This window comes from Eumetopias jubatus, unplaced genomic scaffold (genome assembly GCF_037043125.1).
Source record: "Eumetopias jubatus isolate StellerSeaLion01/CBP00866 unplaced genomic scaffold, mEumJub1_p1.0 scaffold_4, whole genome shotgun sequence".
Taxonomy (NCBI): domain Eukaryota; kingdom Metazoa; phylum Chordata; class Mammalia; order Carnivora; family Otariidae; genus Eumetopias; species Eumetopias jubatus.
The window spans coordinates 43,973,846-43,992,033 of NW_028274810.1; positions in this window are offsets into that span (position 1 = coordinate 43,973,846).

Sequence of the window (18,188 nt, forward strand, 5' to 3'; positions counted from 1 at the left end):
CAAGGTCTGTGAACTGGACAGGAGGCTGACAAGGCTTCCCTCGTGGGAAGGCTATGGTGCTGCTCTGCCTATGGAAGCCCGCCTGGGTGAGTTCCCCAGGCTAGGTTCCCGGGCTAGGTGGGGTTGTGAGGACCACAGCCAGCTCCGACCTTAGGTCTCTTCAAATTTAGAGTTGCAAAGTGAGGTCTTCAAGTTACAAGGGAGTTGAGAAGCGATCACCCTGGAAGGCGGTGAGGAGGCACCATTTATGGAAAGAACAAAAAATTCAGAAGTTCTACTGACTGTAGGAATAAAGATTTTGCTGGATATAGGACAATAATTTAGACTCTCACCATGATAGAGATAAAATATTTGATTCACAAAGCTTTCTCAAACTCCTTCTGGACAAAGACTAAAGGAAAAGATCTACTTCTAAAAATGAAAGGGATTTAGGATCACAATTTAATTTCCTCTTCTCCTTGAGAAAAACACACAAGAACACAAAACAAAGTAACCAAGGATTTCTTAAAATTTTCTGTCAATAAAGGAAAGTTATTAAAGAAGCAGAGAGATGTTTAAGTTTTTCCACAGGGAGTTAAAGGGTACCATTATGATTTCAAAACTTACATGTTAAAAGACCTTTGAATTGATAGATTTAATCGTGTATGAAATTAAAATGAGGTGTTATCTTAAAAGGCTGAATTTATTGTTGTACAATTCAAGCACTTTAATATATGCCCAAGGCTGACTGTTTATCAGAGTTGGCATTTTAAAAATAACCAGGGATGATGCTAATACTTTTTTGGTAACAAGATTTGTAATTTATGTAGCAGGAACAACTTAATGTGCCGGTAATTTGTCCTCCTGCATCTGTAATTGATGACAAAGCACTAATTTTTACACATCAAAGAAATTAAACCTAGCTTTCCTGTGCATTATTGACCTTTACTGTATCCAGAGTGGTTCAGAAGAAACAGATTACACTGCAGTAAAGTTTCGTATTTCCTCTCCACATTGGATTTATTCAACAGTTGCCTAAAAACTGCTAATCAGTGAAGAATGTTTTATCTTTAGAAGATGCTATTCCCATTTGATGCGGGGGGAGAAAAGAAAGAAAAAAAAAACAGCTTGAAAGTGGTCATTCTACCCATATGTTACTAAATTTATCCTTCAAAGATGCCGATTAGGTGGCCTCCTTCACAAGAAGTTTATTCAAGCCAGAACAGAAAATCAAAGATACAGTTGGTGAGATCCTACAGAATTAGATGATCCTGAAGATTTATTTAACAAGTACTTCTTGAGCACCTCTGAAAGCCCAGCACGATTCTGGCACTGGGGATATAACAGTGCACACTTCAGACAGCAGTCCTGGACCGTGTGAGGTTCACAATCTACTACAGAAGGCATACAAATATATACATGTGTGTGTGCATGTGCGCGCGTATGCGTGAGAGAGAGAGAGTACTCAGATAGTGATAGAGAAAAACAAAAAAGAAAGGGGGATAAAGAGTCAAGGTAGGGGGTGTGATTTGAGCAAAAAACTGAGGAAGGTGAGAGTAAATTGTACTGACATCTGGAGAAAAGGTGTTTCAGGAAGAAGGCAGGGCATCTCCATCCTGAGATGGAGAACACACTGGGGAAGGGGCAGGTGGACATCTAAGAAGAGTGATGAGAATAGCGTGACTGAGGCAGAGGATGGAAGAGAGAGAGAAGGAGGTGAGGTAAAGGGTGAAAGAAAATGGCCTGGTAGCTGAACTGACCAACTAGCCTTTAAATCCACAATAAAATCTATGAGGTCTCTGCCAATCTCCAGAATCTGGCAATCCTGCCTTCTCTAGAAAGCACTATTGTCAGCAAGCTCTTATCTACATCCATCTCCTAAAGCTTCTACTCAGTGGATCCCTGTCTACCCTCTGGAATGCCAGGGAGAGGAACTGAATCCAGCTTCCTAGGACAGACCAAGCAAGCAATGTCCAAGACTGTTACCTCTTCCTACTGTTCTCTAAGAAAACGAACCTCCCCCCTGAAGGGAGTTGTGCTCACTGTCCTGACACGATTCCCTGAATATACTCCAAGCATGGGTGGAGCATTCACAACTTCATGCAGCATCATTTCCCCATGCAAGTAACATTTATGGACTGTGCAAATCTGGAGTGAACAGAACTAAGCAGGACTCCCTCAGCCTAGACCAGGGCTTCTTCCTTGGCTGCACATCAGGATCACTGGAGGGTAGGACAGGAGAAGTTAAAAATCCCAATGCCAAAGCTGTACCCCACACCAATTACATTAGAATCTCTGGTTAAGGCCCCTATCATTAGCATTTTTAACTTCTCAGGAGCACCCATGTGCAACACTGGGTGCCTTTTCCTATTGCTAAAACCAACTCTGGTAGTCATATCACATGGTGCATGACACAAATTGTTTCTGAAGTTCCCAAGTTTGTTTGCAAACTGAGGTGAAGCTGCACGTCCTCTGTCTGCTGCCATTGCATGTTGTCTTTGAATGAATCAATATAATCATCATATTTCTCCTTATTGAACCCTAAAGGATTAGATTTAGACTATCTTTTCAGTCTACTAAGGTCCCTCTGAATCTGATTCTTACACCAGATTATGCCATCCACAAATTCAAGCATATATCCTCATTGTTGAAGGAATGAGAAACATTGGCTAGGTCAGAATGGAGACTCAGCGATAACATTCTCCTAGGTACCTCCTTCAAGACTATTTTCATGCTAGCCTTTTATATCGCCATATTTGATACTCAGGACAACCCTACAAAGTAGGTATTATTATGAAGATGAGGAAACAATGATTCAGAGAAGTGAAATGACTGCCTGGGATCACACAGGGTGAATGAAAGAACCTGGCATTGAAGGTAGGTCTATATCTGATTCCAAGTCTCTGTTCTCTTCATTAGCTGATTATCATGGTTATTTAACTACTTAGAAACTCACCCAACTGCCTTATTACCTAGCAACTATTGCTTCAAAGATAGCATGAGGGGCTCCTGGGTGACTCAGTCAGCTAAACATCTGCTCAGCAGAGAGTCTGCTTCTCCCTCTCCCTCTGTCCCTCTCCCCTGCTCATGCTTTCTCTCTTGCTCTCTCTCTCTCAAATAAATAAATAAACCTTAAAAAAAAAAGACAGTGTGAGAATCTTCCTCTTTTCTTTTAATAAAACTGAAATGAATTGCATCAACCTTATTTCTCTGATAGTCATTCAACAGATATTTATTGAACACCTTCTATGTTGCAAGCATACTGAAAATACTGAGAACTCAGCAAGAAAAAAATGGATCAAAAATACTTCCCTTCATGAAGTTTAGATTGTTATGCCAGTCATAGAAGAAAATGAAATGAATCTGTCATAACCTAACTTAGTGAATCCTCAATAGCTCCTAATTATCATAATTTGCTTTTACAATTACTCAGAAATTGTCCTTTTATTATTTGCTGCAGAACCTTTCCTAGAATTTAAATTAAAACAATCTCAAGAACATCTCATGTGCTTAAAAAAAAAAACAAAAACAGAACACAAACAAAACAACAACAACAAAACAGCATAGTGCTGTTAAAAAAAGAAATCAACTAAGTAAACTTTAAGATCCTACTGGCTTTATTCAGCAATTTTTGAATAGGGCAACATCCAATTTAACAGATAGAAAGGAACTCCAAAGAGCTATACAAGGCAAGAGCTTTTATAAGTAGAGGGGAGAAGAAACAGGGGAATTGTAGTAGGCAAGAAAAGGCAATTAGTTACTGCCAGGTTCCTTTCCTTTAGGGGATGGTAGACGCTTCTCAGGCAGATTATTTAACTAATGCTGATCAGATCATTCCTGATTGACTGGTTTAAGATTCCATTTCTGAGAGAGCTGAAACTGTAATTAAGTTGCAGTTTGAAGATGTGGGCTTAGCATAAGTGACTCCATTTTGAGCCTATTGTCTGGTTTTTCTACAGTGCTTTGAAATATATGAGTAGTGAGAAAATCTAAAAATTTGGTTGCATCATGAAAAGATGAAAATATCAAAGCTAGCTTTCTGTTCTACTGCCATCTAATAGAACTTTCAGCAATGATGAAAATGTTCTGTCTCTGCTGTCCAGCATGGTAGTCACTACGCTCACGAGCCCATTGCAGGCTTGAAATGTAGATAATGTGACTAAGGAAATAAATTGCTCATTTTATTTAATTGTAATTAATTTAAGTGGTCATATATGACTAATGGTTATCAAAATAGACCACACAGCTCTAAGGGAACCTAGGTTATAAAATGACTACCTCTCAAAGGGTGGATGATGGGAGGCAAAAAAACCTTTTTTTAAAAGACTTTATTTATTTATTTTGAAAGAGAGAGAGCATGCACAAGTGGGGAGGGGGCAGAGGGGGAGGGAAAGGGAGGGAGAATCTGAAGCAGACTCCACACTGAGCGTGGAGCTCAACGCGAGGCTCAATATCACCACCACGAGATCATGACCTGAGCCAAAACCAGGAGTTGGACACTTAATCGACTGAGCCCCCCAAAAAACTTATAAACTCACTCTTTATGGCCTTTGGTAATGGCTTTTTCTTGAGTTTCTTTCAAAACAACACTGAGAGGCAAGCAGTTCATTAATACAGTCCTAAAAAGTAAGCATTCACTTAAAACCTAAAACAAATTACATAGTGGTCATACATGGAATTCATAAGCTTTGACTCTGCAAACACATCTCCTTCATGGGATTTTTCACAATTAAGAACGTGTGCCTGAATTGGTACCTGTCTTCCCTTAATCAGATGGGGCTGGCCACCAGAGGTAGATGCGCTCACCTGCTGGGCTATGATCAGAGAATGCAGACTCCTAAAGATTTCAGAGGCAGAATAAACACCTGGCACTATTCACCTCTCTAAAACATTGTGTGGGGCACCTGGGTGGCTCAGTCGGTTGGGCGGCTGCCTTCAGCTCAGGTCATGATCCCAGAGTCCTGGGATCGAGACCCACGTTGAGCTCCCTGCTCAGTGGAGAGCCTGCTTCTCCCTCTCCCTCTGCCTGCCTCTCTGCCTACTGTGCTCTCTCTCTCTCTCTCTCTGTCAAATAAAAAAATAAAATCTTTAAAATAAAATATTGTGTATTTATTTGTTGTTTTAATGTGCATGTGACTTTACAAGGTCTCTGATAAGTATTCAACTGGCCTGTAAGTTAGCACATCCCTGTGACTCCACTAGAAATAAGTAGAGCAAAAGGAGGATATTCTTTTTTTTTATTTTGTTTTATTATGTCATGTTAGTCACCATATATTACATCATTAGTTTTTGATGTAGTGTTCCATGATTCATTGTTTGCGTATAACACCCAGTGGTCCATGCAATACATGCCCTCCTTAATACCTATCACCAGGCTAACCCATCCCCCACCCCCCTCCACTCTAAAACCCTCAGTTTGTTTCTCAGAGTCCAGTCTCTCATGGTTTGTCTCCCCCTCCAATTGCCCCCCTTCATTTTTCCCTTCCTACTATCTTCTTCTTTTTTTTTTTTAACATATAATGTATTATTTGTTTCAGAGGTACAGGGCTGTGATTCAGCAGTCTTGCACAATTCACAGCGCTCACCATAGCACATGCCCTCCCCAATGTCTATCACCCAGCCACCCCATCCCTCCCATCCCCACTACTCCAGCAACCCTCAGTTTGTTTCCTGAGATTAAGAATTCCTCATATCAGTGAGATCATATGATACTCGTCTTTCTCTGGTTGACTAATTTCGCTTCGCATAATACCCCCTAGTTCCACCCACATTGTTGCAAATGGCAAGATTTCAGGGTTTTTTGATGGCTGCATAATATTCCATTGTATATATAAACCACATCTTCTTTATCCATTCATCTGTTGATGGACATCTTGGCTCTTTCCATAGTTTGCCTATTGTGGACATTGCTGCTATAAACATTGGGGTGCACATACCCCTTTGGACCACTACATTTGTATCTTTGGGGTAAATACCGAGTAGTGCAATTGCTGGGTCATACAGTAGCTCTATTTTCAACTTTTTGAGGAACCTCCATACTGTTTTCCAGAGTGGCTGCACCAGCTTGCATTCCCATCAACAGTGTAGGAGGGCTCCCCTTTCTCCGCATCCTTACCAACATCTGTCATTTCCTGACTTGTTAATTTTAGCCATTCTGACTGGTGTGAGCTGGTATCTCATTGAGGTTTTGAGTTGGATTTCCCTGATGCCGAGCGACGTTGAGCACTTTTTCATGTGTCTGTTGGCCATTTGGATGTCTTCTTTGCAGAAATGTCTGTTCATGTCTTCTGCCCATTTCTTGATTGGATTATTTGTTCTTTGGGTGTTGAGTTTGACAAGTTCTTTATAGATGTTGGATACTAGCCCTTTATCTGATTTGTCATTTGCAAATATCTTCTCCCACTTTGTCGGTTGTCTTTTGGTTTTGCTGACTGTTTCCTTTGCTGTGCCAAAGCTTTTTATCTTGATGAAGTCCCGATAGTTCATTTTTGTCCTTGCTTCCCTTGCCTTTGGCAACGTGTCTAGGAAGAAGTTGCTGAGGCTGAGGTCGAAGAGGTTGCTGCCCGTGTTCTCCTCTAGGATTTTGATGGATTCCTGTCTCACATTTAGGTCTTTCAGCCATTTTGAGTCTATTTTTTGTGTGTGGTGTAAGGAAATGGTCCAGTTTCATTCTTCTGCATGTGGCTCTCCAATTTTCCCAACACCATTTGTTGAAGAGACTGTCTTTTTTCCACTGGACATCTTTCCTGCTTTGTCAAAGATTAGTTGACCATAGAGTTGAGGGTCAATTTCTGGGTTCAACAGAAATGTTGAATTGATCAACATCAAATGTTCCATTGATCTATGTGTCTGTTTTTGTGCCAGTATCATACTGTCTTGATGATGACAGCTTTGTAACAGAGCTTGAAGTCCAGAATTGTGATGCCACCGGCTTTGCTTTTCTTTTTCAACGTTCCTCTGGCTATTCGGGGTCTTTTCTGGTTCCATATAAATTTTAGGATTATTTGTTCCATTTCTTTGAAAAAAGTTGATGGTATTTTGATAGGGATTGCATTAAATGTGTAGATTGTTGTAGGTAGCAAAGACATTTTCACAATATTTGTTCTTCCAATCCATGAACATGGAACGTTTTTCCATTTCTTTGTGTCTTCCTCAATTTCTTTCATGAGTATTCTATAGTTTTCTGAGTACAGATTCTTTGCTTCTTTGGTTAGATTTATTCCTAGGTATCTTATGGTTTTGGGTGCAATTGTAAATGGGATCAACTCCCTAATTTCTCTTTCTTCTGTCTTGTTGGTGGTGTATAGAAATGCAACTGATTTCTGTGCATTGATTTTATATCCTGACACTTCAGTGAATAAAAGGAGGATATTCTTAAAGCGGCAGAAACCAGCATAGGTACAGCATTGGTGAGCATTCATTGTTTTGGGGTCAAGTATTTTTCAGCATAACAATACTGGGAAACAAACCAAGGTGAAACTTTATTGTTAATTAACACAGGATAATGTAACAACCCCCAAATCAAATTTGGGTGACTTGAAACACAATAAAGATTTATTTCCTGATCAAATCACATTACACTCCCACATGGGTTGATGAGGGGCTCTGTTCCATGCAGTGTTTCAGAGACCCAGCGCACTTCCATCTTATGTCTCCACCACCCCCTAGCTTTTCCATGTAATTTTTGCATCCAGTCACTGGATAAGGGAAGAGGGCAAATGTGAAGTGTCATGCAGGAGGATTTTTAGGAGCCAGGTTTTAAAGTGCCACATGTCGGGACACCTGGGTGGCTCAGTTGGTTCAGTGCCTGCCTTAGGCTCAGGTCATGATCCCACGGTCCTGGGATAGAGTCCCACATCAGGCTCCTTGCTCAGTAGGGAGCCTGCTTCTCCCTCTGCCTGCTGCTCTCCCTGTTTATGCTCTCTCTCTCTCTCTTTCTCTGACAAATAAATAAATAATATCTTTTAAAAAATAATAATAAAGTGCCATATGTCATTCCTACCGAACCCCAATGATCAGAATTCAATCCTGTGGCTCTAACCAACATCAAAGAATGAAATACCCAATTCCAGCTATGTGTCCAGGAGGAAAAAGAACAGGAGTTTGGTGAACACATAGCACTGTCTTTGCCACTGGCATTAATTTGGATTATTGGGAAGCAGTCCCGCCTGAATTAATGGAGTCATTCGTTTACTCATTCAGTTACTCATTTCAAGCATAAACAGTAAATTTTAGCTATTTGACAAATGTTTCCAGCACAGAATGGGTCAGACTTTACTAAATAAACTTTAGCTGTTTTCTTCCTCCCAACCTGTGTCTTAGACCCACCAGTGACACCCACAGATACTATCCAGCCCAGCAAGTAACTGATCAAATAGTGCAAATAAAAAATTCATGACCAAGAAAATGGCCCTTATTTCATTATACTGATAAGCTTCCTTATAACAACCCTGAAACATTTCATGATTAATCCCCAAAGAATTTGCATTTTTTTATCATGCACCTGCATTTCAAGATAGTCTGAAAAAAACACTCTCTTCTCATGGAAATCACTTTTACCCCCGAAAAAAATCTAATTGTTTAATTTGTTCAGTATTGCATGGTAGACATGAAAATAAGTCCTGATGATCCCTAAGTATTTGGAGATTCAAGATGGATAATCAAATCTTCCTCTTCATTATCATCATTACCAAAATTGCCCATTAATTTGATATAAAGGTAGGAGCTTTTTTCCCAGGTAACTAAGGCCTCTAACTCCTCTTCGTGATCCAGATCCCAGGAATCTGAACTCCAAAACATCAGGAAGTATTTTTCAAATGATCAAAAAAGAGAAGCTGCCAAAATAAGTCTCTTGATTAAAAATCAACATGATTACTGCAACCACAGGCTGGGGGCCAAGCCTGCCAAGCCCTTCGAGAATGCTGCTTATGGGACAAATACGGTCCAGAAAACACCAACTTAATTTTAACAAAATGAGATTGCCTGGAAGCATTTCACTATATTTAACATAGGGGAGCAGTTTCCAAAGATGAGGCTTAGATTTTTGGATATAACAATTAGGACGCCATCTAAGGGGCAGGATCCAAAATGTAATTATTGCTAAATGGAGTATTTCTCTGAGGGTGGAAATAAAAGTCTTTAACATGACTGCATCAGCCCACATGGACGGGAAAGGTATCACTAAAATGTTGTTGTTTCATTATCCACTGGATTTGTTCAGATGAGGAAGTCTAGGAAGTGTGGGTTACTATGGAGTGAACTGTATCCTCCCAAAATTCATAGGCTGAAGTCCTACCCCCGAAGGTGACTGTATTCGGAGATGGGGCCTTTAAGTAAGGTTACATGAGGTCAGAAAGGTGAGGCCCTCATCCAGCTGGTGTCCTTATAAGAAAAGGAAGAGACTCCAGGGATGCACACACAGAGAAAAAGCCAGGTGAAGATACAGACAGAAGGCAGCCATCTCCAAGCCAAGGAGAGAGGCCTCACCAGAAACCAATCCTGCTAGCACTTTGATCTGAGACATCCAGCCTCCAGAATTGTGAGAAGTAAGTCTTAGTTGTTTACGCCACCCAGTCTGTGGTATTTTATTATGGTATCCCTGGGGGTCTAACACAAAAATGAGTACAGAAAGCTTCAGGCCACATCAGTACAAGTGCCCAGGCGAACAGATCAATTCAGTTCAATGTAGATAAGGTCCAAGTCATAGATCTCCGAACAAAGGGCAACATCAAGAAATGTTTGCGAAATGGAATTGTACTATCCCTTCAGCATACTAGGCAGAGAACAGGTAATTATGGTTCACATGAGTAAAACAATAAAAAACCTAAGGTACCTGCAGCTCTCAGATACAATGACAGTGTGGCAAAGGAGGCCGCCAAGTCATTACACTGGTTCACTTCCAGAAAATGCAGTCCTGACTACAAGTGGGGCTGCGCGGGGCACTGACCAAACTGGGTGGAAAATGGAGGCTGGCTTGTCAGAGCCCCTGGGGACGAGGTTATCTTAATAGAGCTCGGCTGCTTGAATATAACTTGGGGGCCGCAATTGTCTAGGGAGAGTGGAACTCGGCAGGCAAGGGTATTTCCGGAGCTCCAGAGGCTCAAATCAGATCAGTAGCTCTGACTGCAAGTCCCCTACTCAGTAAAGAATAACTGAGGGAACATAATAAATCATCCTGGCATGTAAAAGTCTAGCAAATGCCAAGTGGTTCTTTAACAACTTTTAAACAATTTCTTTTGGCCTCCAATCCTTCATCTTGGAGAACCGCAAGATTCCAGGTGGGTAAGCATATCTTAATCCCCCACGAAAAAACACCACCACCTCTTTTTCCACCTTTTCCTCTAAAGATACCTAGCCAAGTTAAAGCAGCCCAGCTGCCGGCCCATATGACACCTTTGTGCATATTAGGATAAGGCTCCTCCCTTGGGGATGCAGCCTTGTTACCAGGTGCAAGACTTGGCTAGGGAAACCCAGGCTGGTAGTCAGCCCCTACTCGGCCCCTTGGCCCAGCACGCCTAAGCAGGATGCAATCTGCACAACCATATGAGATGCACTGATATAAAAGAGTTCGTGAAGTCTCATGAGCTACTGTGCTCACGACAGCAAAAAGTCCATGCTTTTATTTGCAGCACAGGCTCAGCGGCTGCGAGAAACATTCAAGCACAATGGATAGGGGGTAGAAGCGGCCAATAGAATGGGCCAAACAGCATGAACCTACTCTCAAGACAATGCAACTTAGCAATTTACCTTGTGAACATTAGACTATCAGCTCAGCAAATTCTAAGAAATCTTTGAAACGAGAAGAATCAAATAATAAAATGCCCAAAAAAGCTCTCACACATAAGCAAAGTGAGCCACTAAACACAAAAGCTTTGAGAAATACAAAAGATAAATTCATCTCTAAAGATGAAGCACAGGAGGTTTCTGAGACCAAAGAAACTCAAACTGGGCCAAGAAGAATTAAGGAAAACTCTGGGGGTGGGGGTGGGGGGGGGGGAGAGAAAGAGAAAGAGATCAAGTGCACGCACCGGAGAGAAAGAGAAACTGTAAAATCCTTATCAGCACTAATTGTCTACAGAGAAGACGGAGGGGAGAGGAAGATGTCTATAGAATACAGTTAATCCACTTGAAGAGCACATTTAATGTGAAAAACATTTACGATGTATATTACTCCAACTATAATGTGACTAGAAAATGGTGGAGGCAGATGTTAAAAAAAAAAAGGAAACCAACAATGACTTTAAATCCCCTGTCATCCTAACAGAAAGAGAATTTTGCTACTTATAACACAGGCACTCAGATCCCAGCTGAGGACAAGAATCAGAGACAGGTGCAATGACCCACCCGACATTTCCCAACCCACAATGATAGGACTTCTACTTGGGCCCATTCTCAGTCTTTTGAGGTTGGATTTAATGGCTTGACATAAAAAGTCCCCTGAATACCTCCCTCAGAAAGTTAGACTGAAAGTCCCTGGATTTCATCCAGAGCAGAAGAGTCAGATCCTGGAAGGCAGCAGTGCATGGCTTGAGTCTCTGGTTCTGCTTCACCCTCATCCTTTATAGACTAATCCTCCAACCAAATGTCTTGTTTGGAACTTTTTTCCCTCAAGCAGGCATGATAGAACAGAGGCTAAATTTCTATGATACCTGCTATGGTCTCCATGTTTGTGCCCCTACCAAATTTCATTCTTTGAAATCCTAGCCCTCAAAGCTCATGACAGGAGGTGGGGCTTTTGGGAGGTGCTAAAGTCATGAGTATGGAACCCTCATGAATGAGATTAGTGACTTACAAAAGAAGCTCCTAAGAGATCCCTTCCCCTACTGCCATGTGAGAGTAGAGTAAGAAGTCTGCAACCTAGAAGAGGGCCCTCATCCAACCACACCGGCACCCTGATCTTAGACACCAGCCCCCGGAACTGTGAGAAATAAGGTTCTGCTGTTTACAAGTTACCCAGTCTGTGGGATTTTGTTATAGCAGCTCAATGGGACTAAGAGAACATCCTATCATTTGCAAAGCATTCTGATATACAAATCATTGTATATAAATTGCATACAAACCAGGACCACCTGCCAATAGCTGCCCATATCCCTCAGGCCTAGAGGTGCTCCCTCTAGGAAGCCAAGGTCAGCCCTCAGGAAAACGAACCTGGAGAAAAGGTCCCAGGAGGCCCTGGGATGGGGAAAGGGCTATCTGGGTGGAGAGTTCCACCCAGAAGGTACGGGTCCCTGTGATGTAGAGGGGATGGCACAGTTTCCAGGACAGCCATCTCCCAGGCCCTGGGGACTCCTCACTCATGGTGGGGAGTAGGTGTGACCAAGCACTAAAGCGAGTCCCTCTGTGGCACAGGGGCAGGGCTCAGGGCCTGGTTCCCTGTGCCCACATCTAACGACAGCACAGCTTCTTTATGAAGCAGGTTCCAAGGTCATTTTATATGTTAGGTTCTTTGGAGCATTTATGGTGAAAATTTAATGGTCAGTAAAGAATATGGGAATCAACACAGTAGAGAAGATAAATTTAACATCCATTTTTTAGCATCAATGTGAAAGAGGGGCAGGTAACCACCCTTACTGTATATTCTCCCAAATGCTGCTAAAACTCCATGTGCAGGAGCGCAGGGAGCAGAAGGTGAGGCGGTGCAGCCCTGGCTTTCGTAGATTGGGTGGGAAAGCAGGTGAGCTGGACACCATGGGAAGAGGCCCAGGGTCTGCAGCAAGTCTGCCACCTTGTTGCTCGCTGGCCGGCTACACCATTTGAGCTCCTAATTTGTAAAATGGGGCTAACATCTACCTTACAGAACTGCTAGGAGAATTAAATGAGATTAATTGTGTAAAATGTTCAGCACAGTGACTCAATAAATGTAAGTTGTTATTGCTAGTTACCAGAATGACAGAAAGAGGAACCAGAAGCCAAAAATAATGGATTGATGACACCCTCCTAATATGTGGTAGAAGCCACCTGAGGCTTCCTCCTTTGAGGATTCTTGAGAAATGTCAATGGGATGAAAAATAAAACAACAGATTGCTTCCTCAAGGGGAACAAGCATTGCTCCATGATATATTGTGTAATGCAACTAATTTAGGGGAATGAAAAGTATTAAATCTGTCATATAAAGAAAGACAGGTTAACCTGAGCAAGGTGAATGGAGTCATTTTGCTGGAAGTAACCACTTAAGTATGGGTTTAGTGGCCCAATAGAAATACCTTTACTGTTACAATTGTTGTTAATAACCATCACCACCTATTGAGTGCTTTCTAAATGCCAACACTTCGCTAACCGTGAGCATTAGCGCTATGCCTTACACATCTCTGGAAGGTATGGATGTGTTCAGTTTTGCTCAGAAATAGTAAGTCCTCTTCCTACAGCTGTGCAACTGGAAAGTGGCAAGGGTGGAATTCAAATCCAGAAATAACTCCAATGACCATACCCCTTCTTCCACCCCCATTCCAAAGCCTAGAGGAGAATTAAAAGCCACCAGCCCTCAACCGTCTCAGGCTGACAACAGCCAAGGCATGCTTATCCTCACTCTGAAGTGTGGTATTATTTTCTGTGCTGCTCCCCTCCTTCAACGTGGCCTTGGGGAACTGCATCATATAAGACCTCATAGGATTGTTTTCTGGTCTCATTTTTCTGTTTCCTGAAATATAAGCTTCGAGAGTCCAAAGAACATGTCTCACCCCTTGTTATACCCCTTCTCAGTAGCTAGCACCAAGCCATAACATTGAAAGGAGCTCAAGAAATGCCATTTGAATAAATGAATGATGTCCTAAGAGAGAAGTAATGTGAGAACAAAACAGGGAGAATGTAATGATGATGGCTAGGGTGAGAAACATAAAGACAACTTCATTCAGTTCCAAGATGGAAAATAATACTGACATTTGCTGTTTGGGGATCCAAGGTCTAATCTCCTTTAACGTCCCCAGTGCTTAATCTGTCAGTCACCACACACAGATTTAGTACTTACTGCCAGGTATTCATTCTCAATTCTTTGAAGCATAAAATCGGCAGCATCAGATAGTATAGCTGTAGAAATGCTTCTGGTTTCTTTGGGAGAAAAAAATATATGCACTTTCATTATTTCTCACTCCCATTGTAGATTTCCCTCCTCTCTGACAACATGAAAGTAGCAGCAAGGGTCCTATTCATAAATGCACACTAACTTTCCCTCAGAGGATGCCAGGTAGGACAAACAGGATGCTCCTTGGAAAAGGGGCTCAGGTGTCTGGCTGGTGCATCACTCGGCTCTCATCTGCTCCTTGTCCCTGCTCTCATATCCACTACTCTTTGGGCCCTGAGATGAGTCTTCTGTAGAACATCAGGACCCAAGAACTGACCTGTGCTTTGAGGAACACACTGAGCAGGGAAGGAGGTAGATGGGGAGGTGTGGTGTGGCCCGCCCACCATTAGGAAGGCAAAAGGGGAGACCACTGATCACTAAGTGCACATTGGGCCCTTTCTTCTAAAGCAGTCATTCTCTGCGGAGCATTTGGAAGACATGGAGCTCTTCGCTCATGTAGCAGACTGCTGAAATACTGATATAACATACTTTAAAAAATTGCATAAGGGCCGTGGGCCCAAATCAGATTTAAACTGGCCACACATTTAATGAGTGCTGATTCCGGACAAGCATTGTATTAGGGTATTGGAAATATAAAGACAAGGACGAGAACTCGCCTGCTCTAAAGGGCCTCACCATCCAGGAAAAAAAAGTTGGGAATAATAGCAGTAGTGGGCTAGTTCTGGAACTGCTAACATTTACTGAGTGCTCACCCTGTCCCCAAGATTGTCCTAAGTGCATTTACATATGCCACTCCATCCAAATGGGCATAAGAACCCTATGAGTTAAGATACTATTATTGTGTGGGGCGCCTGGGTGGCTCAGTCGGTTAAGCGTCTGCCTTCGGCTCAGGTCATGGTCCCAGGGTCCTGGGATCGAGTCCCGCATCGGGCTCCCTGCTCCGCAGGGAGTCTGCTTCTCCCTCTCCCTCTGCCTGCTGCTCCCCCTGCTTGTACCCTCTCCCTCTCTGTTAAATAAATAAATAAAATCTCTCTCTCTAAAAAAAAAAAGACACTATTATTATGTAAGATTCCAAGGCTATTGGTACTCTGAGAGAGTACTATGGAAAGCCAAAGAACTCTCTCATGCCCTCTCTCGTCTCTCAGTTTTCTTAAATTTCTATCAAGTAAATCTCCCCACACCCCCTATAAAAAGACTGTTATTGCTTGATTTCAGCATTAAGACACATGTCCTATAATATGGAACTTTCTTTTTCTTTTTTTCTTTTCTTTTTCTGAGAGAGAGAGAGGGAGAGTGAGCGTGAGCAGGGAGGGGAGGGGCAGAGGGCGAGGGAGAGAGAATCCCAAGCAGGCACCATGCCTAGGGCGGAGCCGGACACGGGGTGCTAGGGTGAAGCCCGACACGGGGCTCGATCTTACGACCCTGAGATCACGACCTGAGCCGAAATCAAGAGTTGGACGCTTAACCGACTGAGCCACCCAGTCGCCCCACAATATGGAATTTTCTGAATAGCGCACATTTGGGACACATGATCCTGGATATCCAGGCCAATGACCCTTCCACACACACCCTTGATCCCACCTCCAAGGTATAATAACAAGGACTCCTATCATCACAGCCGTACCAGCACACCCAGCTCTACCCTACTGCCTCTTACAAACAGAAACTAAGCTTGCTTAGAGACCAGATTAACGGGGCAGCTATCAATGCCATTTCTTCCACTCAAGAATGTAAGGTAATTCTGGCAGGTAAGAGGATCAAGTTTTAATCTATAAGGGAGAATAAGTGGTGAAAATGTATGCTAGAAAAAAGAATGTCGAAGAATTTCTACACTTGCAAACACCTCCATCTGAATCAGCATGCTAAATACAAATCATTTTTATTTATTCATTAAATATTTACTACTTATATTTTCCTATCTCTACTTGCCCTTATTCATTTTTTGGCATTCAAATATAGACTTTCTTGTACTTTTCCTCAACAGTTTCACACATTAAATCTCCTTTTGCTCTCATTTGACTGTAATCCTCAGGAGGGCAAGATCTCTATCAGTGCTAAACCCTCCATGTACATCAGAATCACTTAGGGAGGTTGTAAAACTTACCAACCTCAGCCCGATCTGCAGATCGGCTGTTAGTTAATTGATAAGGGTCATTTCTGGAGCTCTCCAGAGCTTTGATCTAGCTCTCACAGGTGGCTGCACACTGGAATCATCTGGCGAGACTTACAAACCAGTGATGTATAGGACCCTCTCCAGAGACTATGATTTAATTGATCTGAGTGCCGCCTTCATTGATCTGAGTGTGTCCTTCATTGATCTGAATGTGTCCTTCATTGATCTGAATGTGTCCTTCATTGATCTAGGTGTCCCCTTCATTGATCTAACTGCCCCCCTCCATTGACTTGAGTGCACCTTCATTGACCTAAGTGTGTCCTTCATTGATCTGAGTGGATTATTCATTTATCTGAGTGCTGCTTCCATTGATCTGAGTGAAGGTTTCATTGATCTGAGTTGTAGCCTGGATCTCAAGATTTTTCTAAAGTCCTCCAGGTGACTACTTTGAAGCCAAGGCTGAGAGCAACCTTATTATGTCTTTGGCATATACCCTAAGACCTAGCCCAGCACTTGCACATGGCTGACAGTTATTAAGTTTTTCTTCAATATATAGTAACAGTTTCATTTAAAATATTCTAAACTCTGATTCTACAACTTCCCACAAATTAACCAGGACCAATAAAGTTTAATTACATGTTAAAAGTTACTGTACTTGGATCCTATAAAGCAGCAGACCTGATTATCTCAGGAAGTATTTCCTTCCTTGACAGGCAATTTCTTCACAATTAAGAAGAACTGAAGAGCATTCCAATCTCCATATTTAACACCAGTGGCCCAAAGATCACATCAATATACACCTAATAAATCAGTACTTTAAAAAATGCAATGCACTAAGGCGACATATAGATGACTTGCCTGTACTTTTTAAGATTCTAGGCAGATTTTTCACTGAAAACATTGATCTCAACATCCAAGGCTGACTGGTTTCATCAGCATAAAATAGGCAGTCTCTGATTGCAGATACTTCACACTTCACTCCTCTCATTTGATATTGGGTAGTATCACCTCTACTTCCCTTTCCAACAACTCACCATACACATTCATCAGTTCCTCCTATAGAGTTTCATGAAAGCCATGACTGGGGGAGGCTAAGGTAGAAGGACTTGGAAGATAGGCGGGGGTGCTCTTCCCTCTCATTTGATGCTCAGCTTTATAAAAGCAAATCTTAGGGGTTTGCCCATATATACATGCACACATATGCACAATATACACATAATCCATCCACACCACCTTAAAGGACTCTCTTAGAAACACCAATGGTTTTCCCCTGCTCTCTGGGTAAAGAACATTGCCTTTGAGTTAAACTCAGACTCAACGGTATATGCATGGCTTTGTCTCTCTGTGCGTCTTCCTTCTATTGTAACCAGATAATTCCCGATTTGCCCTCTGTGTCCTTCACAGTTATCCTGACATCAAGTCACTTTACCCAGAAGGAGTGCTGAGTCAGATAATTACCTTTGCTTTAATAGGGATTCTGTTATTTTACCAAGTCAATGCTCCCAGAGCTTTGGGATAGTTAAATTTACTAATGCATTTGCCAATATATTTTGCACATGCTGAATGCTGTGTACGTGGAGGTTATTAGTAATTATAAACTGGAAATTGCCACTCTGCATCCAAGGACAAATTCTTGCCACTTTGCATGTCTTCCTGTTAAAATCCCAAATGATACTACTCAAAGGCACTCTACTACCTTTCTGCTGAAGCCTCTGATTTCCTCCCCTTTTTACCTTTCTTTTCCCTCTTACTCTTTTAATTCAGTAGCTCCACTGAAATACAGTTTATTCTTTCTGGTTCTCCTTTTTTGAACAGCTATTTTCTCCCTACAATGCACGTCCTAGATTCCAGAGCAGAGAAACGATTATTTTTTTCTATACACAAGAGAAGTACAAATAATTGTCATCAGTGCCAACTAGCCATACAACTACCTATAAATTCAGATGCCATCTCAATGATGAATTCTCTTTTGCTTTCAGGTTCTCAGTCTCAACATAAGGATTTAGTAATCTGGGCTTGTTTTTTCTTTCTTTTTTATACACTGCTGCATTTTCAAAGGCTACTCCAGTGGGGGTAGAG